The sequence below is a fragment of the Ambystoma mexicanum genome, chromosome 1p (genome assembly GCF_040938575.1).
Source record: "Ambystoma mexicanum isolate Mex_15411 chromosome 1p, UKY_AmexF1_1, whole genome shotgun sequence".
Lineage (NCBI taxonomy): Eukaryota > Metazoa > Chordata > Amphibia > Caudata > Ambystomatidae > Ambystoma > Ambystoma mexicanum.
This window is the reverse complement of record NC_090921.1, coordinates 1,198,856,040-1,198,882,541: the sequence shown is the minus strand read 5'-3', so window position 1 is coordinate 1,198,882,541 and position 26,502 is coordinate 1,198,856,040. Positions and strand designations below refer to the sequence as shown.

The 26,502-nt window shown below is 46.1% G+C and overlaps 1 protein-coding gene across 3 annotated transcripts in view; it reads left to right on the top strand.

Moving 5' to 3' along the window:
• The window catches only part of HPN (hepsin), a 780,351-nt gene that overhangs the window by 701,619 nt on the left and 52,230 nt on the right, over positions 1-26,502 (top strand). The window lies entirely within an intron of this gene.

Here is a 26,502-nt window from a genome sequence, read left to right as displayed (position 1 = left end):
TTGGACAGGTCCCAGATAGTCAAGACCACAGCAGTCAAACACAAAGCTACCAGAGAGGCAGAACTTCCACCTGCAGTCAAGGTAGCCCCCAGGCCCGTATCGGTTCAGAAGGCAATGGATATTCAGCAGGTGGAGAAAAGAAGACAATCAGTCAAGCAAAACAGCAGGACCGCCATTATGGGGAAGGGCACCACTCCAGAGAGAGAAGAGAAGAGATACCAGGAAGTGGCAATGTAAATTGCAGCAGTGAGTAAAGAATTGCATGATGAAGGGATGAGGGAACAGCAATAAGAGAGGAGAGTACAGTGAGCCAAGGAATGCATCTTTGCTGGAACAGCACTAGGAAGGAGAACATGGTAGGCGCTACAGGCTCTGTGGAACACCCTGAAGCACGTCGTGGCCCTGAAAAAGAGAGCTGGACCCACTCTGCTTCCAAAAAGGATCACAACTGTTTGCTGGTGGGTCGGGGAAGAGAGTCAGTTGGGCGCTATGTCATTCAGTAGGCAGAGGGCTCAGACGAGTACAATATACCATCTTAAGAAGTGAGCGAGAGGGGTGCCATGTGTGTGCCTTTTTAGGAACACGGTAACAGAGGCACCATATACTGTATTAGGTGAGAAGGGAACCACATCTCTTATTAACAAGTAGGGCAAGATCCAGTAGCTAATCGGAAGTGCATTTTAAACCTAAAGGAGACTCCGCCATCATAGTGTTGGATGAGGAATAATTGAGCCAAGCATTAGCCTCTCTGAGCGGGTTACAAAGAGCAAGTTGAGAACTATAACTCTGTGAAAAGAAAAAGTGGCACAGTAGTGGCCAGAACTGTTACTGAAAGCGTTGACAGAAATCTGAGTGACGAAGTGGCTGCACGCTATACGGCTATGACTGTGAGTTTAATCCAAGAAGCTTCTTGGCGCTATATATCTGTACAGTTTGGGGAAACTGGAAGCCCAGTTGTCCTGTTGAGGTCAGAACTATGGCACATCACGTTTTATCCCCTCCTGGCGCTGTTAGTTTAGCTTAGTCCTGTGATGGATTTCCTAGGTTTCATTGTAGATAATCCCCTAGTCCCTGTAGTCATTTTCACTACCAACTCCTCTTTGGGAATACATTCATTTGAACCTTTGTTTACTGTGCCAAATATTGTGTCGCTCCGCAGCCCTGCCCACATGCATCTAAACCAAACACAAAATCTACATTTAGGCTGACTAACAGAAGTGAGTATTTTCATTTGAAATTCAGATGAACTGCTTGGAATTAGTCGCCAGCAGAATATAGCCAGGTGAAGGATAGTCTGCCACTGAAAATAGACTTCCTGACTTACAATGGAATGCACTTTGGTCTGAGGCAGACCTGCAGCCTGTTCACTACTCCTGCTTTCTGCTGTTGAAGGTCAGAAGGGGGGGAAACACAATACTATCAGAGGTCTGTTTGGAACCCTAGTAGCATTGACTTGCCAAACATAGACATTCTGATGCTTTACATTAATATTTTTTAATTGTCCATTCGACCTCCCAAACAAAAGTCTACACATGCCTTTGTGGTGAAAGTCCCTGAAAGGCCTCTGGTTGGAAATGTGCGTACTGACCTCATGTGCGTGAGCACCTGACCCCTACCTGAACCCACATGGGGGTCAGTGAGACAATGGCTATTCAAGATTATTATTATTTTTTTAATGGCTAGCTCTTGAACATACTGTGGGTCCCAATGCCATCCTTTCCTTTGCAAGGCCCTATCAATAATCAATGTTGCAGAAGAGAGGAAAGTGACCTCGCATCTCTGCATTGAAAGATGTTTTGTAAATCTTTCCAATAATCCCTATTGGACCAGCCAGAAATCATCATATAACATTTATAATAATCAGATTCTTTTACTATACAGATAAAGCAATGTATGCACAGAAACTCTTGTAACCACTCACAACTGTTGCATGCACACAAACAGGAGACTATGATCAGTAAATAAAAAGCATGCAATTGAATCACGGAATATTATGTAGAAAATACAACAGGAAAGATGTTTGCTTCTTTGATTCTTGAAGAATTGCCTAGGTGGGTGAATTCTGAAGGCATTTTGGATACATTCCAAGTAGGATATAAAGGTGGGTCAGGCACTATACACTGCCTACGATGATTGGACAAACTGATTATGAAATCAACAGTAAAAGGGAATCCTTATTTGTGTATAGGAATGGTTGACTTTAAAACAGCATTCAATGCTGCGGAGCGTGATCGATTATACTCACAATTGGAGGCTTATCTCTGACCTGATAGTCTTTTGCAAGCAGCCCGAGGACTGCACTCGAATACCTCAGCATGGGTCAGACTGGACAGCAGAAGGGCCTGCTCACCACCGATCCCCACTAGTGGAGGGGTGAAACCGGGTCGCATGCTGGTGCCTCTGCTGTTCAATATCCATCTTGCTGCTCTACCTATTATACTGAGGAATGTGAATAATTGTCCTCCAAGACTTGGCAGGGAGAGGGCAGTGTGCATGACATATGCAGATGATGTGTGGTTTGTGACCAGACTCTCTCTGGTTTTCGCAGAGCCCTGGAGGAATTGCAATGGCTTGGCAATTAACCCTGAGAAGACCAAGATGATGCATTTCTCACATAAAGAAATGTTTATACCTTGTGTTTGCATGCTGGGAAATCATGTTGAAAAGGTGAACTACTTCAAAAATCTCTGTGTAGAGTTAAATATTAAAGGTGACTATGCTGGGATAATTGCTGAAAAACAGCAGAAAGCATTAGCATTGACAGCGAAGATTAAAACGCATGTTGGTGAGAGTGCAGGATATAGCTACCATGGTGCACTATAACTTTACAAGCAATGCTTCTGTGCCACTATCCCATATGGACTTGATGCCTCATGCCTGCCTGATTTGGTATGGTTGAAGTTAATAGAGGGCACGTTCTTGAAAAGAATCCTGGCACTGGGTCCTAGTGTCCCTATTGAACGGATTAGATTGGAATTCGGACTAATCTTTCTACCAGCACAGGCATTATAAAAAAAAAAGATGCTTGTATACAAAAGATAGAAGTAGGCCCAAAAGTCTAGGTCTACTAGGGACTATTGCTAGTACTGAAAAAAGGGACAGATTCACAGAGTTGGCGAATGTTACATTTGGAGACATTAATATTAAGCCTGATTGGGATGAAGAATTCCATACCCTGCAAAAATACATTTGTGGCTAAAATGGAAGAATGGGACTGGGCTGCAAACTCTATCCATCTGGCTAAGCGGCAGATGGGTGGTGAGGCTGGTAAACTATTGCACAAATCTAAGTCCCCCTCAGTATAATTTTAAGCTCTATTCATCACCAGCTACGTAGATTTCTCTTGATATTAAGAATAAACCAATTACCCTTACTGGCAAACCTAGGCCAGAATTGGCAGTAGTATATGTAGATAGGATATGCCTTATGTGCAATCTTAGGGGCAACATTGAAAATGCTTGGCAAGTATTAAATGAATGCTGCACAAACAGCTTGTTCATTCCATGTGAACAAGCTGGGGAAGTTTGCCAGTAGAGATGAGAGCATCAATAGTGAGGCTTTTTGGAGCTGTTGTTTGAATACTGAAAATACATATGTACATATCGTTATATATCATGTGTGGTTAAAGGTTATGGATCTTATGGAATAGGTAAATAATAGTAAAATTGTATGTATGAGAAAGGTGATCAGGGATTAGTTTATGAATTTTAGAGTATGTCGTGACTAAAATCTCTAATTTACGAATGGATATTTCTATACATGATTATGAAATCTGTTCATAGTATAGATTTGTAGGACTTTATTAGGGTGTTAAAGGATATAATCGTGACAATTTGATAACGTGTAATAATTCTAACAACGTGTATATTTATAATGCTTGAATATGTATTTATATGCTCCTTCTTGTAATGTGAAAAGTTCTTCGGAACTCATCACATTAAAGAAGTAAAATATCTAGAAAAAAGTATATCTGTATTGAAAAGAGAAATCATAATATCACCTTCAACAAAACGGTTGTAACAAAACAATGAGCCACATTCAATCTGGACAAGACAGAAACGAAGCGCGTAAACAAACATATAACGGAAAATGCACTTCCTGCAAAAGTAGGTTAACCCATCATATGTGAATTCTCCTAAACGCTTTCGAGGGCATACAACAGCTTCAATAACAACAGCATTGTGCCAGCTCAAAGTCATAGCATATATCATTTTAGTTGTATTTGGGGAATGCATTCGCTCATTACCATATCCTCTACAGTAGAAGTTGCCTATTATGGAGCTTCCATGCTACTGTAGCATCCATCTCTCATCAAATAACAGTTGAGTCTGCTAGTACCAGCACGAGGATGCTACTTTGAGGAACCCAGACTGGTTAGAGCCTCGTCAGGGAGTCCACCACTGCCAGGCTGTGCAGGGCACCTCTTTCTATGAGGCCAGGGAACTCGTCCATGTTTGTCGCATTAGGTCCCATGGCAGCTGGTGATTTATTTTCATTGGATGGATGTAAACATTCCCCACTTATGAGCGCACATGAATGATTGTAGGAAGGGAGCAGAACCTAAGCAAAAGGGGATTTCCTCCACTCCCCTGGAGATTTCTTCTGACACCTATAAGCGCAAACTAATGCATTGGAGTACAGCTAGGGAGGAATGGCATATGAGGAGGGACATAGAGTCTGTAGTTGATGTTTGGTTATATGCTCACTCATTCCTGCCTCCACCCACCAAATACACCCCCCTCATGGGAGCGCTTTGAGCTCACTTTAATCAATGGCAAATCCACTGAAGTCCTGTTTAAAACAAGCATTGGCAAAGCCAACATGCATTTCCCATGCCTACACACAAGCTCCAACTGTTGGCTGTTGGCATTGCCTATGTGGGTTTAAATAAAGGGTCCAAATGGTAAAATTGTCAGTACACTTTCAGTAAAAAAAAATATGGAGATGTTCATGGAATTTACAATCGGTTCTGTAGGTTAACACATGGAAATGTGCCCAATAACCCCAGTTTTGCTATTGTAAGTAATCACTATTGATGGCTTTGCCTAGTGATAATAGTACTGCTAGTATAAGTGCACATATATGATGGCTTTGTCTGAAGACGTCAGTACTGCTACTTTAAGTGCAAACACTTAATGGGTTTGGCCAATAAGGCCACTATTGTCACTGTAAGTACACACACACACAAATAAACATAAACACACGTGCACATGTTGGCTTTTCCCAATAATATCAGAATTGGCACTGGTACTGGAAGTGCAACTCATGATGCCTTTGCCCAATATTTCTAGAACTGCTACTGCCAGTAAACACTCATTATTATTTTTTACAATATGAACAGTACTGTTATTCTAAGTACTTGTCTAAGTGATGAGGGATTGTCCAATCAGGCCAGCACTGCTACTGTAAGTACACACTCATTATGGTCTTATTCTGTTAGGCCAGTACTGCTACTATAAGTACACACACCATTGATGGGGTTGTCTATCAAGGCCAGCACTGTCACTGTAAGTAGACACATACAAACACGCACGCACATCTACACAAACACAATGCCTTTTCCCAATAATATACTGTAAGTGCATACTCATGACAGGCTTGTCCAGTAAGTACGGTATTGCATTCATCACTACATACTCCAGATCAGATTAATTAGTATTGTACTTGAACACACTTCTAATGGGTTTGTTCCATAAAGCAAGTACTTTATTATTTATTTACTTGTATAAGTAATTGTTAGACGGTTCAGGGAATCTGATGTAAACAAGAATACAAGTCTACGTCAAATGCCCCTATCCCCATAACAATTGCTTGTTACCAGACTTGCAGATGTCAATCACAATCATAATGAATACATCTGTTTGCTGGGTCATAATTTGAGGATCCTTTTCCCAACTCACCCCTGGTTTCCACACTCCCCTTCATGGCAGATCCTTCTCTCCAAGCACACACTGCTGCACTCCAACTCCATCACACATACACATTAATGTAACATTTACATACACACACATTCACGCAGATTCACACACATTCACACTCATTCACATGCACACAAAGGCATATAACAACCACTCACATACACGTAAGCAATCACACACAAAGGCTTCTAGCTGTACTCCATCACCTGCAACTGCACTGTACTTCATGCCTAATATTATTGTCCCAGATGGCTTGTCTCCGTGCACTCTCCATGCAGGAATCAGGGAGCACTTTTTCATGAGTCCTGGTTAATGCTCGCTGGGAGACACATACACAATTGAACACCAGGTTTCCCTCACAACATGGGTCAGTCTATGAGAACTCTTGGACTGAGTGCTCGTGTTTCACTGGGTCAGAAATCTGGTTCTTCAAAAAACAATGTCAGAACTGCAACCGTTCTGCCTTTACAGACAGCCATCCAATCCATATTTCTTTGACAATACACTTTTCATTGCCACTTTGATATATGTTGTGCCATTGAAAACAATCAGCTACATAGTTCCACAATCATGGTCCTTCATAGCCTCTAAACCAACACCAAACATTGGAGACATTGACTGTGAGTGCTACATGCTTGAGGTATTTGAGTTATTCTACTAAAACATGGTTTCAAGGCAATGATTGCCAATGTGTAGCTTGGTGTCAACATGTTGCTCACGGCACCCTAAATTGTTGCTTGGAACTTTCTCTGGGCCATGGTGTGGAGGCCCAGAAGGCATTGCTGAAGGGATAAGAACTCCGTAGGAGTATAGCCAGGATGGAGTCCTGGACTGTTTGAGATGTTGGCACATGAGCCTGTTGAAGTTCCAGTTGCCTTATTTTTGTAGATGCAAGATTTTAGTTTGTTTCCACCATGCTAATTATTTTTCAGTAAATGTCCTTACTTATTATAGCAGTGCCATTGTTAAAACTCTGCCATCTTCAGATACTTTGCTCAGCTGACATATGTATTAATGAGCAAAATAAATGAGCCTTGTTCCCATGTTTGTGTCCTGAGAAAATTGTCATGTTTTGTTATTTTGTAAAGCTAGTAGGGAGATAATGGACAAATGCATGGCATGCAAACCAAACTTTCCTTTGTTAAATCATGTGCATGCACTGCTTTTTGTTTTAGTGAGGTTTGTCTTTGTTGACACCAGGTACTATTCTTATCTGAAATATTACTTTTTAGTGTCACCTTTATTTATTATATAGTGTCCTAAGGGAAAAATTGGGATTGTTTGATGATCTGTCCATCTATCCACGTAGAAGGCATTTAAGGCACGTATGTCCTATATTCAAATCCAATTAGGTTACTGTTAATAAGTTTAAATTAACAAGCCAATGAATTAATCCAAATACCTAGTTAACACCACCACACCTCTCTATGAAGTGGTGTTCAAATGCTCAACATTTTGACCAATGTTTGCCACTAGGATTTTTGTAAAATCCCTTTTAGCCAGAGAATAGAGACTCCACATCCTGCAGAAAAATATTACTTTTATTCCTGTAAGCGATATTCAATCAACAATACAGCTAAGTCAATGCCTAGTCTGGGATGCTGAGGAAAACCCTTATTGATGTATTTTTATGTCCAGTTCAGTACTCTGGATGACAACCCTTGTATAACACCCCCCTCTTAGAATCTCCCTGACCCCACTGAGCCAAGAAATAGGTTTGTTTTGCAAATTAAAAGGTTTATTTGAAAAATTAACAAGATATATATCACACTTTTATAATAAATTAATAATTGATATCACACTTATGGATATAATGTTGATCAACAATGGGTAATCTGGCACTAGCACACTTCTTTACAATCAATGAAGAGTTAGTATAGGATGGATAAGGTAGCAAAAATACTTTTATGGTTTCAAGGAAAGAAAAGCAATGAGGAATAAAATGCAGTACAGAAATACGTGATATGATTTTAGCAAAAGATAAGATAATCACTTTTTCTTTGGCAATTCACCCCATTGCCCCATGCAATGTAAGAAATGGAAGGAGATGGAAAGAGGAGCACACAGTTCTCAGGAATGCACTCAAATACAATACGAAATTCAGTTCCCCCCCGCCCCCAGCAAGCTTAGAGGAAACAGGTAGAAGTTTGAAACACAGGCCCAAAATGCTTTTAAATGTGATGGCAATGGATGGGAAAATGTGCTAACTGATTTTAATTCCCTCTAGAGATTCAGGGTGAGTGAGAGATGCTTGTTGGTATTAGTTCAGGCTCACTTTAGCAATGCTCTATGAGTTATTACCAGGTTGCAAACGGATTTTAACAAAGGAAAGAATGGAGCTGCTATTTTGCCAAATGGAGAAATTGAGCCAAATCGCAAATCGCGGTAAATTTCGCGAGTGCGTGAAAGTTAAACCACGTTCCTAGGACAAACGGTTCCGGAGATACAGACGATTTTGTGAAGGTAGTTTTTCAGAAATGAATCACAGTTTCAGAATGACAGTTGACAGCTTTCAGCTTTAAAATGACAGGTGACAGTTGTGCAGCTTTAGAATGACAGATGACAGCTTTCTAGGAGGTTCTAATTAAGTTAAAATAGTTTGAATTAGATTATTTTAAACTAATAGATTGGGTTTTGCACAGTTCTGGCGGTACTCACAATATATTTTGGACAGGAATGGACCTCGCCACGGATCTGGTCAGGTTTTGGACTGGACTCCGGTTCTGGTCTCGGCACTTCACAGCGATCTGGGTCAGCTCTCTGGATGCAGCGGCCTGTGGTTCTCTGGATCTCTGGTCTGGTCTCTGGTACTCACCAAAGTTCTCTGGATCGGGTTGTGCTTTCTCTGGACACAGCACGGCTCCTGGATTTGCTACCAGTTCTGGCAAAAGTTCTTTGCAAAGAATTCAAACAGCTCGCCCGGCTGTTGAATAGTTTGGTTAGGTTTGCTGGATTCTGAAGGCCTGCTGAGAATACTTTTGCTTGCAGTGGGCCTTCTAGGTTCAAAGTTCTGTAGTCTATGGGTCCCTGGTTCTGGTCTCTGTCTGGATGGGATGTCGGCCGTCAAAATGCTCCGCAGAAATGGAAAATTAATGTCTCTACCTGGGTTTCAATGTTCCTTTTATGTGTTTTGAAAGTGGGTGTGTGCGTAGCATCACTAAGCCTGCCCCTCTCTTGATTTGATAGGTCAATAGATTCTTTGGTCCCTGATTGGGAAGGGATGCTGTGTCAGAGTGATGTCATTTTTATGACCTACACAAATGACACTCCCCTGGTCAATGTGCACACAAATCTATTTCTGATCCAAATACATATTTCCCAGGTACACAAGTAGTTGACATTACATGTACATATTACACATTGCTTCCGGTACTCTCTGTTACGACTCTGGCGTTTCTAGGAGCTTGCATTCAAAAATGGCAACTTATTTTCGATTTTAGTGGGTTTTGCAACATTGGTTTTTCATCAAAAATTATACAAAGGTACACCCCCCTTCTCCAAATATCCCAGTAAATTTCCAGGTCTGTAGCTTAAATACAGTGTCTACAATATTCATAATTAGCGGTGTTTTGCCCCAGAACACGGTACAAATTGGAGTTTGGACTCAAATCGTGAGGGCATTTTCCATACTAAGACTCTCAAAGTTGTACATTCCTGTCATTTGGTTACAATAAGTTATCAAGGTTTCTATAAAATATATATTTGTTGCAATTCAACTCCCCAAAGTGTTTGGGTCCGCCTACAGAAGTCTGGGTGGGTCAGTGATCACATGTCTCTCCTTGCTGGCAGAGGGCTGTTGACAGGAAACACTCAAAATTAACATACCCCATTCAACTGAAAGGGGCTATTGTCTCTCTCCTCCAGGCTGAAGGGGAAACCCCCTCCCTCTCACTCAGAAGGGCCATGTGATATCCTGACTCCTGTTGTGAGTCTCTGGGGTGTTAAAAGTTCTCAGCCTCTTGGCCTCTGGGAACAGCAGGTGGCTAAGATTTTTTAATTAACCAACAGGCTTTGAAGTCCAGTTGACTCAGGTCACTTTGTCAGCCAGTTCTCCTGTCAGAGTTTAGACCGCTAGCGCCGCCTTGTGGAATTTGTCAGTACTGCATCCATTTTTGGGATCTGTCTTGAATTACTGCATTTCAATAGAGTGGTCTTTTGCTTGATAGAATAGGACCCTTGCTTAACATTGTTTTGATGGCATCCTTACAGTAGAGTGGTGATGTGGAACCCCCCACAAGAAGGTTGTATCTTTGGAGTGGTCTTGTGCCAACTGCGCAGTTCTCCTGGACTCTGGGATGGAATGATGGGCGGTGGCAGCTCATCCCCACATCTACCCAGTCTATTGATTCAGCATGGGTCAAAACCCTTCACAAACCCCCCCGCCCAACTACGCTTTGATTCAAGTCGAGGGGAAGTCGGTTGCAAAGGAGGTTTTGAGCCCTTGCGCTGGTATGTCCACATTATCTTCTTCCAATTCTGTAGATGGCACAGTTCAGCATCTTTTCCTCCACCCAGTTGGATCGGTCCTCCTCGCCGGTCCTGATGGGAATATTGGGCGGTACCCCGGGCACCTCGGATCTTTGCTCCCGGTCCCTGGGCGTCTTCCTTGGCCAGTCTCCAGGTTTTCTTTCTCCTAGGACGACACAGGAAAGCGGCAATACCTATTCATAGACATTTCTGCCCCACTATTGATATATTGGGGCGACATATACATTTTATACTTTAATAGACATAGCATTCTAATTTTGAAAAACAAGATATAATTCATGGACAGTGGCTTACAAGCGTCATAATATTTTAGAGACTATATGTGGGATATTTTAGGGTTGGAACTGAATTAATCTGGAGCGGTCCCCTCTGGTATTGCAGAGGACTCCTCCAGTTGCTGCAGCGTGTGCCCGGGATGGCAACACTTTAGCTGATTTATATGTACCCACTTGTCTTCCCCTTCTGCCAAACCGCCTATGGGGATGCACATCTTGTAGGCCACATGGGAGATTTTGTCTATAATTTCAAACGGTCCCTTCCATGTAGGCAGACATTTTCGCTGTTTGGCCTGGTTCCTTTGGAAATTGTATAGATAGACCCGGTCTCCCACATCATATTCTTTCCTGGTGGTTTTCAAATCATAGTGCGTTTTCATACTCTCAGCTGATCTTTCTAGATTCCGCTAAGCATAGGCAAAAGCATGTTGGAGGTGTTTCCTTAAATTCTCCACATACTCATGAGTTGTGGAGGCATTTATCAGTGTCTGCTCTTGGGACCTGTAGAGCAAATGCTGAGTAAGCACCATCTTGCGTCCGGTCATCAACTCAAATGGTGACATTTCAGTTGCAGATGAAGGGGTAGATCTGATGGCCATTAGGACCAGAGGTAGTCGGATATCCCAACTTGGCCCAGAATCTGCCACACACTTTTTTAAGATGCTCACAATGGTTCGGTTGTATCTCTCCACTGCTCCAGAAGAAGCTGGCCTGTAAGCAATATGTAGCTTCCTTTTGACCCCCAGTATCTCCCACATCTTTGTCATTACTTCACTGGTGAAGTGGCTACCTCTGTCTGACTCAATCCTTTGAGGTAGACCAAAACTGGAAAAGATGTGGTTAATCATCAGGGCAGCTGCTGTTTCTGCCTTGCAGTTTGGGGCCGGGAGACATTCCACCCACTTGGTAAACAAGCATGTAACGGTCAACATGTACTTGTTTCCTCTAGACGAGCAAATTACAGGACCTACAAAGTCGATTTGCAAATCTGACCATGGCAGTGTCATCCCCCTCTTTTGGAGAGGCGCACAGTGTGTGAGGGATGATGGCTGAAATTGTGCACACACAAGACACCCCTTCAAGTATTGGTCGAGGTCTTGCCCCATGTGTGGCCAGTATGCAACCTCTCTTAAGATTTCCAGTGTTGTGTGGAACCCCCTATGACCGGCGGTGGCCGCATCATGGGCGTGACTTAACATCAGGCTTCGGAATGAGGTAGGAACCACCCACTGATCATGGCCAGCTTGGGATTTCCTTACCAACAAACCGTCTTGGATTCGGAACATCTTTGGACATTTCATCAACACTCTAAGGTCCTCCTTCCCAATGTAATCGGTATCCGTCAGGGGAAAGTTCTCAGGGTCCTCAATGTGCTGGTAAAACTTACCAATTATTGGATCCCCCTTCTGAGCTGTAATCAAATCAGCATCAGGGGTCTCCTTACTCCATTGTGCAGTTGAAAGATCATTGTGAGCCTTTGTCTGGGACCTAGTGATAGCAGTGACCTGGATTTCCCCCAATAGGGACTCTATTTCTATTAGCTCCCCTTGGATGGCCCCGGTTTTGGCCAGCTGATCAGCTAAGTCATTTCCAGTTTTGTCTGGTCCCTCTACTTTGGAATGACCCTTGATCTTTTTTCAGTAGATGGTCATCCCATTCGATGTGACCAGATCATCAATATTTTGGATTAGCTTCCCATGTTTCAGGGGTTTGTTATTAGCACATAACATGCCTCTGGTTTTCCAATTAACCAGGTGCTCCACGAACCCGTTCCGTACATAATCCAAATCTGTGATTATGACCAGTTCGTGGAGTTGATGTTGGACAGCAGTGAGGATGGCCTGATGCACAGCCATCAATTCTGCCACCGGACTACTTCGGGGACCAATTTTGTATCCAGCGGAGGGTTCTGGGGACTCATTCACCCATGCATTCCCTACGCCGGCCACCAGTTCTTTCTCCCCATTGTCAACATGGTACGAGCAACCATCCACATAGACAGTGGGCATTCCCTCACACTTGTCTTCTTCAAAGACTTTGTGTGGGGAATTTAGGTATGCCTCCATGTTGTCCTTGATTTTTAGACTTTCGTCCTCGAGACAGTTTTCTCTGGCACAATCATGCAAGTCAGCCAGACCTTGCGCGAGGGGACTCTTCTTGTTTTGGCCATATCTGACCTCCACAGGAAAGCCTTGCATTGACAGAATCCAGGAAGTAATTCGGGAATTACTCACATTTCCGGCCCAGATTCTGTCACTTTGGAGATATTGCAGAGGCTGGTGTGGAGTCTCCACTATGATGTGTTCCCCCTGGATAAACGGGCGGTAATTCTTCAATGCCCACACCATTGCCAGGATGCCTTCTCACAATCGTTGAATTTTTCCTCCACAGAGGATAAAGTTTTGCTCGCATAGGAGATTACTTTATTGACCTTGTCATGCTTTTGGTATAATGCTGCCGTCAAGCATGTATTAGAGAAACCTGTCTCCAGGGAGAACTCCTTGTTTCTGACAGGGTAAGATAGGCAAGGCGCTTGTGAGAGACTTCTCTTGAGTTGTCTTACTGCCTCGGATTGTTCTGGACCCCATTCCCACTTGACCCCCCCTTCAAAAGATGATTCAGGGGTCTGGTGATCTCTGCGTAGCCCTCAATGAACTTTCTGCTGTAATTAGTCAGTCCAGGGAGGCTCCTTAGTTCCCGCAGAGTGGTGGGGTCTTTCAGTTTCTGAAGTGCTTCCACTTGCTTTTCTTGGGGACAGAGACCCTGAGGTGTAATCTCATGCCCCAAGAAATGAACACGGGTTCTACACCACTGTGCTTTCTGAAAGGAAAGTTTTGCTCCGGTGGCCCTCAACTGTGTCAGAACATAACGGATCTCCGCTATGTGTTCCTCCACAGATGAACTTTTGATGAGGACATCATCTACATAAGCCAGGTTACCCCTCGCACCCAGGTCGGGCATGGCCTTATGTAGGAAAATGTTGAATTCATTGCCGGAGTTGAGGTATCCGAAGGGAGTCCGGGTCCATGTGTACTGCTGGCCCCCAAAGGTAAAAGCCAGTTTGTATTGGTCCTCCCTACTGACAGGCACGGTCCAGTATCCATTGGTCAGGTCTATTGCTGTGAATACCTGTGACCCCTGGATCTGGACCAGCCCTTGGTCAATGTAGGGCAGAGGCCATTGCGAAGTATGACCCGTTTGTTGAGCTCCCTAAGATCGGCGCAGAGTCTCCACTGGCCGTTTGGCTTCAATATTCCCAGTACCGGATTATTGAAGGTGCTGTGTACTGGACGGATTATTCCCCGGGACTCAAGGTTCTTAATTATTTCAGTAAGGGACTTCATGGATGCGAGAGGCAAACAATATTGCTTCACAAACACTGGAGTCATTCTAGGGTCCGTGGGAATTGTTGTGGTGTGGATGTCGGTGCGACCACAGTCATATGAGTCTACCGCAAAGAGATCTTGGAAATCCAAGAAAACTTGTTTCAACTTTTGCTTCTGTTCCAGAGTCACACAGGCATCAGCTAGGTTGACTCTCTCTCTTCCAGCATCTGCCTGAAGCCTGGAAAGACTTCTGGTTTGGCTATCTCAGCGGCCTCCTCCAGCTGGGTGGAGAAGTCCCTGGTCAGAGTGCTGATTTGGACTGGAGGCCTCAGGTGGGAAAGGCAGCCTTCCTGGACCTGGAAAATCACCTCATTGCTCCTGAAATCACAAGTCACATCTTCCTTACCATAAGGGCAGGAAGTGTACACCAGGAGGTTCCCCCCAGGCCGGGTGAAGATCCTGTCGGGTGTTGTATTGTCCTCACTGTCACTGTCAAAACAGTCCTTGGGGATCGGTCCTAACAGTTCATTTCCTAGATCAATGGAAAAATGTCGGTCATCAACCGCCATTCCAATAATGGTGCCTGCGGCTAGTTTCATACTCTTTAAGTCACTGTTATCCACTCTATTGGAATGGTGTCATGTTCTATATTGACTAGTGGAGTTGGGTTTACCCCCAACCCTTGCTGTTGGAGAGAAGCATTTAGATGTATGGAAGCATCAGGGTTTTGCAATTTTTGTCCTCTTTTAACTTTCACTTCCAGGGAGAATTTTTGGGTCCTTTCTGGGATGGTGACTTCCTCTTTAATCTGAATTTCAACTGCATAAGGTAGCAATTGAGCTGACCTAAACGCTTTTTCTGGATCATCAAAGCCCATGGGATTATCCGCTAATCGGGACCAAACTTTGAAGTTTATTAGGTCCAAACTAATGGCAAAGAGATTGAGAATGTCACTGCCTAAGTAAAAGGCGGCAGTGACGTCTCGCACGACCCAACAATTATGGAGTAGGCTCTTGTTGCCAATGGAGATTTTGAGCATACACCTGCTTGGCAGGAGATATTTTGAATTGGGTGCTTCAAGGTCCATTTCCCATTTGTCTATCAGTTTGAATGTGGGAATGGCTGGATCTTTTGGGAGTTGGCGAAACATGGCTTTGCTGATGAAGCTCTTACCGTTGTTCACACACACTCGGGCGAGAACACAGTCCTTCCCCTCATTTAACTGAACAGGGATGAACAACTGATCTCCAATTTGCTGAATATCAGCCAGGCTCTGAGCTGATTTCACATCTTTCTGAACTATTGGGGTGGGAATGTCTGGTTGTGGATTGGTAAAGAATTTCAGAGTATTTCCTTCCAGTGTGGAATACCACCTTAAACTGGAAGGAAGGTTCATTTTCAGAAATAGAGAGGACCCCCCATCACCCGTCTGTTTTCCTACTGCTATTACTGTCACGTCTGGAATTTGGTTGTTATGGAAGTGAAATTCTACTTGGTCAGATTTTTGTTCAACCATGTGGCAGCTGCCATTTAAACTAACATGGTTGACACTCTGTTTTAATTTTATTGGTTGGCTAGTCTGGGTCCAGAGGACCTTGTTTACACAATCTATTAGGGGTGACAACCTTCTCAGGAGGTCATTCCCTAGTAAACAAGGGGTGCCCTCTGGAGTCACTACTATGACCGAGTGTTTGACCTTGTGTTACCCAATTTTGATGTCCAAATCTGCAGTCCCCTCGACGGGAATTTCCTTCCCGTCAAAGTTCTGGAGTTGTCCAGGAAGAGAGGTCAGGGCAATACAGCAATTCTCCCCCCTTCCTGCATTTAGTTCATCAAAGGCCCTTATGGACAGAAGGGTAGCTTGAGATCCAGTGTCCACCAGCGCTGAAATTGTACCCTGCCCCTGTACTTGAGCCGGGGCATAATATCTTCCCTCCTTCTCCTCAAGGGGGGAACAGATAATGCACATTTTTGGACAACTGGTGGGCTAACTTTCTGGTTTTGGACATGGCGAGAGAAGAGATTTGGGCAGAATTCTGTGAAGAGCCTGGGGAATCTGAAAGAAAAAGTTGGCAAGTGGAGATCAGAGCCATTGTGGGTTCCCCTGGTGCCGGTTCTGGGCCGCCCCCCCTTTTTGGAGGAAGTTACCAGGATGGGTTTGAACCAGGGGATTTCGGTATTGTGGGTTCTGGGATGAGATGATGGGCGGCGGTAGCTCAGTCTCCACATCTCCCCAGTCTGAATTGGCATCCCTTGAGACCCATTTTTCCTTGTGAGGAGTTCCCCCATCTCTGAAGGAGAAGATCCTTTTCCCAGGATCTTCTGAGGATCCCTCTCCCTCAAATTGGAAGACCTGTACCTCCTCCACAAAGTGGGTCTGTTTGGGTCCTTTGTTTCTCCTACCCTCCCTCTGCTCCTTGGGAGGCAGGCTTTCAGGGGCAGGAGATTTTGTTTCCGGTTCCTGGTTTTCCAGGGGCTGTTTACAAGTTGGGAAGGAAGCTTCCTCCAAGGCTTTACACCCCCCTTCCCCTTGTGCCTCCTCCCTGGGAACCAGTGGGTTATCGGGGTGCTGCCCCCGTCATTGTTCTGGAGCACCAGGTCCAGAGTTTGGGGCATTCTGTGGTGGCATGCTCATCTGAGGGTTCTGTTGAGCCCTCAGTATGTGACCCAGATCTCGTGCGATATTTTGGACCTGGCGCTCTAACTGGGAAACCCGCTCAGGCTGATACAGGGCTCTATTTTCTCCCCTGGGCTGATCCCGGGAAGTGTAGCTATCCCTTCTCTGGTAATACCCTGGGTTGGGAAGATTCGGGTACCCCTCTACCCTTGGCCTCCCCTCTCCCGGATTAGGTTGTCTGGGCTCAGGGAATTGGGGAAAGAAGGATGGATGATTTTGGGGCTGGAAATTGGGTGGATACCTGGGGAAAAAGTTCTGCCCAGGATTTGGTGAATTTCTGCCCTCCTGGGGACGTTAGGAAGGAAGTTCCCTGGGTCAGGTGCTTGGCTGGATCCCCCCCTTGGGCTGGAGGAGTCCACACATAACCCATGATGGGTCGGTTTCCCTTGTAGCGGGGACTTACATAATCAGGGGAGCGAGGGACCCCATTTGTGGGACTACCTCCTCTACTCCCTGTCTGTGACTGGCCCGAGGGCCTTCTGGGCTGTGAATTATTTGGTGCAGGCAGGTTTTTAGGCCCCCCCATCTCCAAATCTAAAACGGGGGCAACCTTTACCTCTGCCACCTTAGCAGCAGCAGGGGTGCTGTTGGTTTTAGGGTTTTTCTGCGCATTACTTTTATTTTCTATGGGCTTCTGCACCTCATAGATCCGGGTAGCCTGTTCAATGACCCAGTCTAAAGATCTTTTCTCATGAAAATCTCTCACGAGCTGGGTCATTATGTATTTGGGTAAGGCATGGAAAAACGTATTGATAAATTCTCTGCTATCCGTGCGCACCCTTCTGGTGGTCTGCGCAAAAGCACGCTTGAATTCTTGCACAAACTCTTGTGGGGCCTGATCCTCCCCACATTGCAAATTGTAGGCTGCCTTGCGAGCCTCTTGAGGGTTTCTGTGCACAGAAAAATGTTTCAAGATGGCCGCCCTGTATGTGGACCACCTTGAATGGTTTTGATCCTCCAGCCCTGCAAAAAAACTGGAGTATTCTGGTGAGAAGGTCCATTTGACGTACTGGATGCAGCTACTGCTGTCCTTCAAGTGGAAAGTCTCCATCATTTGCTCATAGAGCTCCAAGTGTTCCCAAACAGAATACTTGGCGTTCTTATGATAAGGCGTGATGACACTCCTTATTGCCTTTATTTGTTTCAATAGGTCCTTAAGCAAGGCCCTTTTTGCCTTATTGGCCTTTTTGGTTCGGGAAACCCTGGTCCATTCATCCTCTGACTCAGAAGCACTGCTCCCAGAGGTGCCCGTCTGATCTTCCAGGTTTTCCCGGATTCTGCGAGCCTGGGAATGCCTGGCAGAATGTGGGGACCTGGTCTCCTGTGTCCTGTAATGCTCAGAGGAGTCTTCAGATCCCTCCTTGCTGCCAGGATTTGATGGGTACACCCCCACTGACCTAACTGGGCAGAGGTTTTCAGGATGACCTTAATGGGCCTACTCTCCTGGGGTTCCCCACTAAATTGCACTGTGCTTGGGTGCCCATACCCGCATGCCTGCCCATCCATTCCTGGTAGGTACTGGCCTATGAGCCCCATACTTCTAGCTGGATAGTAATCTGCCATCCCCGTGGCCCTGGGCTCATGTGCGCGAGGGTTCATGGGGGTGGCAGAATCCAGGGACTGGGAGAGATGAAGGCCCCTGGTACTAGGGCTCCTGAGGTTATGCTCCGGAGTTTCTCTTTCCCAGCGAACCTCATCTCTATCTTCCCCTGCTCCCTGTTGCAATGCAAGAGCCTGCACTTTCAGTTCCTCAGTTAAGGCCTTACTAGACTCTATCAGTCTCTCCTGCATCGCTACCTGTTGCTGGAGCCTATCATTGTGCTGGCAGAGAGCCTCATTCTCTCTCTGTGCCTCCTGATTGGTCCTGGAGTACTGGGCCAGTCTCTGCTGCAGGAGGGTTACCTCCTGAGTTCCATCCCTACTGGCCTGCTCCTTTCTTGCCAGAGCCTCCTCCAACCTCCTGGTGTGCTCTAACAAGTTCTGGTGTTCTTTTTGGAGGTCCCCCAGTCCCTGGAGGGCCAGGTGATTTTCTTCCATTTTCCTTTTTAAGTGGCAGACTTCCTGGCCTAAGGTATCCCTTTCTTGACTAAGAGCCTGCATCTGTGCCGCCAGGTCATCCCTTTGCCTTTGGAAGGCACCAGCTTTCTGGCGCTCCTGATCAAACTCTGCCTGGGTATCCAGGTCTTTCAGAATCAATTTATTGCTTTCCTCTTTTTCCCTATCTAGGTGGCTTTGCAGGGTGACTACCTGCTTAGCACATGCCCTATTGAAATCTAATTGTTGCTCCAGCGTTTTCTGACTCTGCAGTAGGGAGTCCAAACCTTCTTGGTACTCCCTCTGTAAGGCCAGAAATCTGGTACCTGGTCAACCTTTTCCTGTTGCAGCACATCCATATCCTCCTTTATTTTAGTGATATACTGTCTGCTGTCATTTTCTGACTCCTGAGCAGCCTCTGCTCAGAAGAGTCCAGATCAGATTGGGCCTTCTCTAACGCCATCTGTTGCCCATTTGCCAGATCTTGGCCTTCAGCACATTTGTCCTGCATGGCTCCCATATATAGATACAAATATGCTGCTATCCTAACCATCTTGTCGTGTTCATCTTTAGCTTTAGGAGCCATATATAATTCACTCAGGGCCACATGTAATGGACCCTGATCTCTCCATATATATGACCCTGTTTCAGTGACCTGTTGCGCGATTGCTTGCAACCAGACCGTTTGGTCCTGATGAGTCCACTCACCTCTCACAAATAGCTTATGTAAGAAGTGCTCTCTGGCTATTTTGATGTCTACCAGTGCCGTCATTCTGGAATTTGAGTTCCTTCCTGACTTACAGAAGTTTGTATCTTATTTTTCAAAACAGACCTTCTCCTTAGAGCGTTCCTTTGAGGAGTGGTTTACAGCATACCACAGCGTGGTGATCCGACCGGATGTATGTATCCTGTCAGTTAGCACACTGTATTAAGCTGCACAAGTGCTAAATCTAACCCAGAATATCCCGGACGAGCCCCCACTTCGTAAGCGATATTCAATCAACACTACAGCTAAGTCAATGCCTAGTCTGGGATGCTGAGGAAAACCCTTATTGATGTATTTTTATGTCCAGTTCAGTACTCTGGATGACAATCCTTGTATAACACCCTCCTCTTAGAATCCCCCTGGCCACACTGAGCCAAGAAGTAGGTTTGTTTTGCAAATTAAAAGGTTTATTTGAAAAATTAACAAGATATATATCACACTTTTATAATAAATTAATAATTGATATCACACGTATGGATATAATGTTGATCAACAATGGGTAATCTGGCACTAGCACACTTCTTTACAATCAATGAGGAGTTAGTATAGGATGGATAAGATAGCAAAAATACTTTTATGGTTTCAAGGGAAAAGCAATGATGAATACAATGCAGTACAGAAATACTTGATATGATTTTAGCAAAAGGTAAGATAATCACTTTTTCTCTGGCAATTCACCTCCCCCCCATGCACAGTTCTCAGGAATGCACTCAAATACAATACAAAATTCAGTTCCCCCCCAGCAAGCTTAGAGGAAACAGGTAGAAGTTTGAAACACAGGCCCAAAATGTTTTTAAATGTGATGGCAACGGATGGGAAAATGTGCTAACTGATTTTAATTCCCTCTAGAGATTCAGGGTGGGTGAGAGATGCTTGTTGGTATTAGTTCAGGCTCACTTTAGCAATGCTCTATGAGTTATTACCAGGTTGCAAACGGATTTTAACAAACGAAAGAATGGAGCTGCTATTTTGACAAGTGGAGATATTGAGCCAAATCACAAATCGCGGTAAATTTCGCGAGTGCGTTAATCGCGATTGCGGAAGAAGTATAGGAAGTCCGTTCTAGGTTCGTTGGAAAGCCTCAAATCACAGCTTTAAAATGAAAGTTAAACCACGTTCCTAGGACAAACGGTTCCGGAGATACAGACGGTTTTGTGAAGGTAGTTTTTCAGAAATGAATCACAGTTTCAGAATGACAGTTGACAGCTTTCAGCTTTAAAATGACAGGTGACAGTTGTGCAGCTTTAGAATGACAGATGACGGCTTTCTAGGAGGCAGTTCTAATTAAGTTAAAATAGTTTGAATTAGATTATTTTAAACTAATAGATTGGGTTTTGCACAGTTCTAGCGGTGCTCACAATATATTTTGGAAGGAATGGGCCTCGCCACGGATCTGGTCAGGTTTTGGACTGGACTCCGGTTCCGGTCTCGGCACTTCACAGCGATCTGGGTCAGCTCTCTGGATACAGCGGCCTGTGGTTCTCTGGATCTCTGGTCTGGTCTCTGGTACTCGCCAAGGTTCACTGGATCGGGTTCTGCTTTCTCTGGACACAGCACGGCTCCTGAATACTGCTACTGGTTCTGGCAAAAGTTCTTGGCAAAGAATTCAAACAGCTCGCTCGGCTGTTGAATAGTTTGGTTAGGTTTGCTGTATTCTGAAGGCCTGCTGAGAATACTTTTGCTTGCAGTGGGCCTTCTAGGTTCAAAGTTCTGTAGTCTATGGGTCCCTGGTTCTGGTCTCTGTCTGGATGGGATGTTGGCCGTCAAAATGCTCCGCAGAAATGGAAAATTAATGTCTCTACCTGGGTTTCAATGTTCCTTTTATATGTTTTGAAAGTGGGTGTGTGCGTAGCATCACTAAGCCTGCCCCTCTCTTGATTTGATAGGTCAATAGATTCTTTGGTCCCTGATTGGGAAGGGATGCTGTGTCAGAGTGATGTAATTTTTATGACCTACAGAAATGACACTCCCCTGGTCAATGTACACACAAATCTATTTCTGATCCAAATACATATTTCCCAGGTACACAAGTGGTTGACATTACATGTACATATTACACATTGCTTCCGGTAGTCCCTGTTCCGCCTCTGGCGTTTCTAGGATCTTGCATTCAAAAATGGCAACTTATTTTCGATTTTAGTGGGTTTTGCAACATTGGTTTTTCATCAAAAATTATACAAAGGTACACCCCCCTTCTTCAAATATCCCAGTATATTTCCAGGTCTCTAGCTTAAATACAGTGTCTACAATATTCAAAATTAGCAGAGTTTTCCAGAACTTGGTCCAAATTGGAGTTTGGACTCAATTCGTGAGGGCATTTTTCATACTAAGACTCTCAAAGTTGTACTTTCCTGTCATTTGGTTACAATAAGTTATCAAGGTTTCTATAAAATATATATTTGTTGCAATTCAACTTCCCAAAGTGTTTGGGTCCGCCTACAGAAGTCTGGGTGGGTCAGTGATCACATGTCTCTCCTTGCTGGCAGAGGGCTTTTGACAGGAAACACTCAAAATTACATACCCCATTCAACTGAAAGGGGCTATTGTCTCTCTCCTCCAGGCAGAAGGGGAAACCCCCTCCCTCTCACTCAGAAGGGCCATGTGATATCCTGCCTCCTGTTGTGAGTCTCTGGGGTGTTAAGAGTTCTCAGCCTCTTGGCCTCTGGGAACAGCAGGTGGCTAAGATTTTTTAATTAACCAACAGGCTTTGAAGTCCAGTTGACTCAGGTCACTTTGTCAGCCAGTTCTCCTGTCAGAGTTTAGACCGCTAGCGCTGCCTTGTGGAATTTGTCGATACTGCATCCATTTTTGGGATCTGTCTTGAATTACTGCATTTCAATAGAGTGGTCTTTTGCTTGATAGAATAGGACCCTTGCTTAACATTGTTTTGATGGCATCCTTACAGTAGAGTGGTGATGTGGAACCCCCCACAAGAAGGTTGTATCTTTGGAGTGGTCTTGTGCCAACTGCGCAGTTCTCCTGGACTCTGGGATGGAATGATGGGCGGCGGCAGCTCATCCCCACATCTACCCAGTCTATTGATTCAGCATGGGTCAAAACCCTTCACATTCCTAACCACTTTTTCACCAAATGTAACTGGCTCCAGGTGCTTTAAATGCAATATTTGTCATTGCATGCCAAAATAATCTTTAAGAGGTAACCTCCGAAGCCCCAGTGAAGCGATCTGTTAGGTCAACCATGTAATGAGCAGTATTACTCATTCAAGATTTATTTGATAATGTTTCTCCATTAAGTTACCAACATTTAGAAACATGTGTCATATTTTATCACATTCACACAGTCCAAAATAAAAAAGCTGCTTTAACATATTCTAACAATCGATAAAATCATCATCATTACAATTAATTTGATAAAACATAGCTTCCATGCATGTGCACGCTTACGCCAAACACTGAAACAACAAATTAACAGGAAAAATAACTCAATCTTCATTGACTCCCATTCTGCAGTCACACTTTGTGTTTCCTCATGCACACCTTCATTTATTGATTGTTGGGTATATTTAAATGTACCTTTCGCATCAGCCTCTTGCATTCTGGGGATCTTAATTCACAGATTTCTCCTTGCCATCTTGTATGTATATGTCTGCATATAAAGTTAAATAGGAGAGATTATGGGGCCGATTCATGGAACAAACGTGCGCCGAAAATCTTTGCGCAAGCAGGCGCAAGCAGGCGCAAGCAGGCGCAAGCGCAAAAAAACAGGCGCATGCGCACGCGTGCGATTCATGGAAGTCCCTGCGCGTGTTTACCTCCGGATGTGCGCCAAACCCGTGCATGGCGCACACGTCACTGCAACATCCCGTTAGGCGTGCGCGACGCACACAGTGAAAGCGCACAACCTCGGCGCATACACCAGAAAGTGGGCGGAACACGGGGCATAACGCGCGGAATGGGGAACAACGCGCAAAAATAAGGGCGTAACTGGGGATGTACTGCAGGGAAGCAGACGGAACGCCCACACGCACTCGAACCACACGTATTCATGGAATCGAATTGGGCAAAGCCCCGCACAGCCAAAGACACGCACAAGCCGAAACACGTCCGCCACACGAAGGCAGGCGGTAGCGTCCCTGCGCATTACAAAAGTGGCAACATACAGCAATTGGGCCTGTGCGAGCGGTCACGTGTATTTCGGGGGTGCGCGGGAAGTTACACACGCAATTGAGCGGGGTATGTGTATTTCGGGGGTGCGCGGGAAGTTACACACGCGATTGAGAGGGGTACGTGTATTTCGGGGGTGCGCGGGAAGTTACACACGCGATTGAGTGGGGTACGTGTATTTCAGGGCTGCGCGGGAAGTGACACATGCGATTGAGCGGGGTACGTGTATTTCGGGGGTGCGCGGGAAGTTACACACGCGATTGAGCGGGGTACGTGTATTTTGGGGGTGCGCGGGAAGTTACACCCGCGATTGAGCGGGGTATGTGTATTTCGGGGGTGCGCGGGAAGTTACACACACGATTGAGCGGGGTACGTGCATATCAGGGGTGCACGGAAAGTGTCACACGCGATTCCATCAGGATACGTGTATTACAGGGGTGCGCGGGAAGTCTCACACGTGATTCCATCAGGGTACGTGTATTACAAGGGTGCGGGGGAAGTGTCACACGCGATTCCATCAGGGTACGTGTATTCCAGGGGTGCGCGGGAAGTTCCACACGCGATTCCATCAGGGTACGTGTATTTCAGGGTGCGGGGGAAGTATCACACGCAACATCAGCAGGGTACGTGTGTTCCGGGGTGCACGGGAACTTTCACACGCGATTGGTGGAAATCCACGTGTGTTCTGTCATCACGTGCAATGAGGGAAACAGCCGCGCGCGTCACGTCACAGACACGCTCACGCACTAAGGGCCTTTGGTCCAATGAAATCGCATATGCGTGCTGCCGTGCATACGCGCTAAGGGCCTTTCCTCGAATTACACGCAGACGTGCAGGATTTTCACGTGCCAATTCACTCCGTATCAAGCTGGCCACGCGTAAGCACACGGAAGACCATGCTCCTGCCCAGAAGGCCGAACTACTGCCCCCCAGAGCCCCAAGCACGCTCCCACCTGCCATCTGCTGCTGCCTGACTGCCTGCTGCCCACGTGCCCTGCCATTTGCTGCCTGCACATCAGCCAGGGGTGCTGTTGCTGTGACCACCCCTGCTGGAACCGAAGACTCCCGACTGGGATTCCATCGCTCCACAGCCCAGCCCCAGGACCCAGTTGCCCACCCACTCCTGCCTCTGGGGTTGTCATGTCGGGGCAAACACCATCTGAGACCACTGACAACCCCCGGCCAGAGAGGCAGAGGGGCACCAGCTTCAGTGCCACCGAAGTTGGTGTCCTGGTGGAGCAAGTCCTGGGGCAGTATGATGCCCTCTTCGGAAGTTCCCGCGCCGACAAGGAAGGACGGACTCGGATCCGGACTGACATCGTGACTGCCATCAACGCGGAGGGGGTGGCAGTCTGCGACCTCCAACATGTCAAGAAGCGCTGGGAGGACTTCAGGTCCAGGACCCTGAACAAGGCCCGGCGCCTCTTGAAGGCAGCGGATGCCAAGGGGCACCGGGGCCACTTGTCGGAAGAACAGATGAGGGTCCTGGAACGCATATCCCCAGCGCTCCACGTCCAGGTCCTTGAGAGGCAGACCTGTCTGGAGTCGAGCGGTAAGTGTACATGCATCCTGATTATGAGCTGTGCGTGTGGTGATTTTTCAGTAGTGTGCAGGTTGCACATCTGTTTGTATGGGGTCGAGTATGGGTGGGGGTGTAGAGGGCCATAGGGCTAATCCATGCGAGGGCTGGAATGTGTGAGACATGGAAGGTGCTTGTGTGTGTAGGCTTGCATGCCAAATGCAGTTGTGTGGGCACACATGTTTGGATGAATGTGTATGTAAGTAGACATGTCCGTGATGTCACGCATGTATGTTGTTTTCAGCTGCATGTATCAGCACTGTGTACATGTGCATCTGTGTGTATTTGACAAGGGTGCAACAGTGATGCAACATGGATGGATGTGACAGCGGTATGTGGAAGCCTGATCGGCAGATGTGGCATGGATGCCCATCTGAACACTGCCACACTTGGCAGAGGTGTACACATGCATGCAAGTGTGGTGGTGTGTGTACATGTGTGGTGCACTTCCTGTGTTGCATGTGATGTCTGGCTCACCTTTGCCTGCTCATGCTGTTGTATGTGTATGGATGGTGCTGGCAGTTGCGATATGGCTGTGATATGGCTCATGTGTGCGAGTTGAAATGACATGTGTGTTGGGGATTGTGATGACATGTCTGAGGTTGCCAATGCCACTCATGTACAACTGTCATGTGTGTATGTGTCCATTGTACAGTGCCCTGATACCTGTGTTTTATTTCTCCCTGTCTGCAGCGTCAACTGATGAAGAGGGCGGAGAAGGTGCTGTGGAGCACAGCGGCGGGGATCCCACCGCCAGCCGGAGACGCAAGGCCCTGCTCCCCTCCCATGTTGTCATCTTGTCGGGGAGTGAGGAGTCCGGTGCCGCGTCCCAGGCCGCAGCTGCCGGGGGGAGGTCCAAGAGGCGGAGGTTGGAGTTGGACTCCTCGGCAGCAGAAGGGGCAGCTGGGACCCCACAGGGCCCAACGGGGGAAGATGGCACGGAGCCATCCAGGTTGGTGAAATACACGTACCCTGCTGGAATCGCGTGTGGAACTTCCCGCACACCCCTGATATACGCGTACCCTGCTGAAATCGCGTGTGGAATTTCCCGCGCATCCCTGAAATACACGTACCCTGCTGGAATCGCGTGTGGAACTTCCCACGCACCCCTGAAATACACGTACCCCGCTCGCACTGGGCCAATCGCGTGAGGTACTTCCCCCGCACCCCAGTGATACACGTAGCCCGCTTGCCGTGCTGGTACAGGGTTAGCGCAGCCCTTTGCGCTGGATTGGGGATTTTGATGGCTTTTCCCTGTGCGAGAGGCGTTCTTGGGGGCGTAACTGGCGCTGCTGCAGGGTCGCTGCGCCACTGT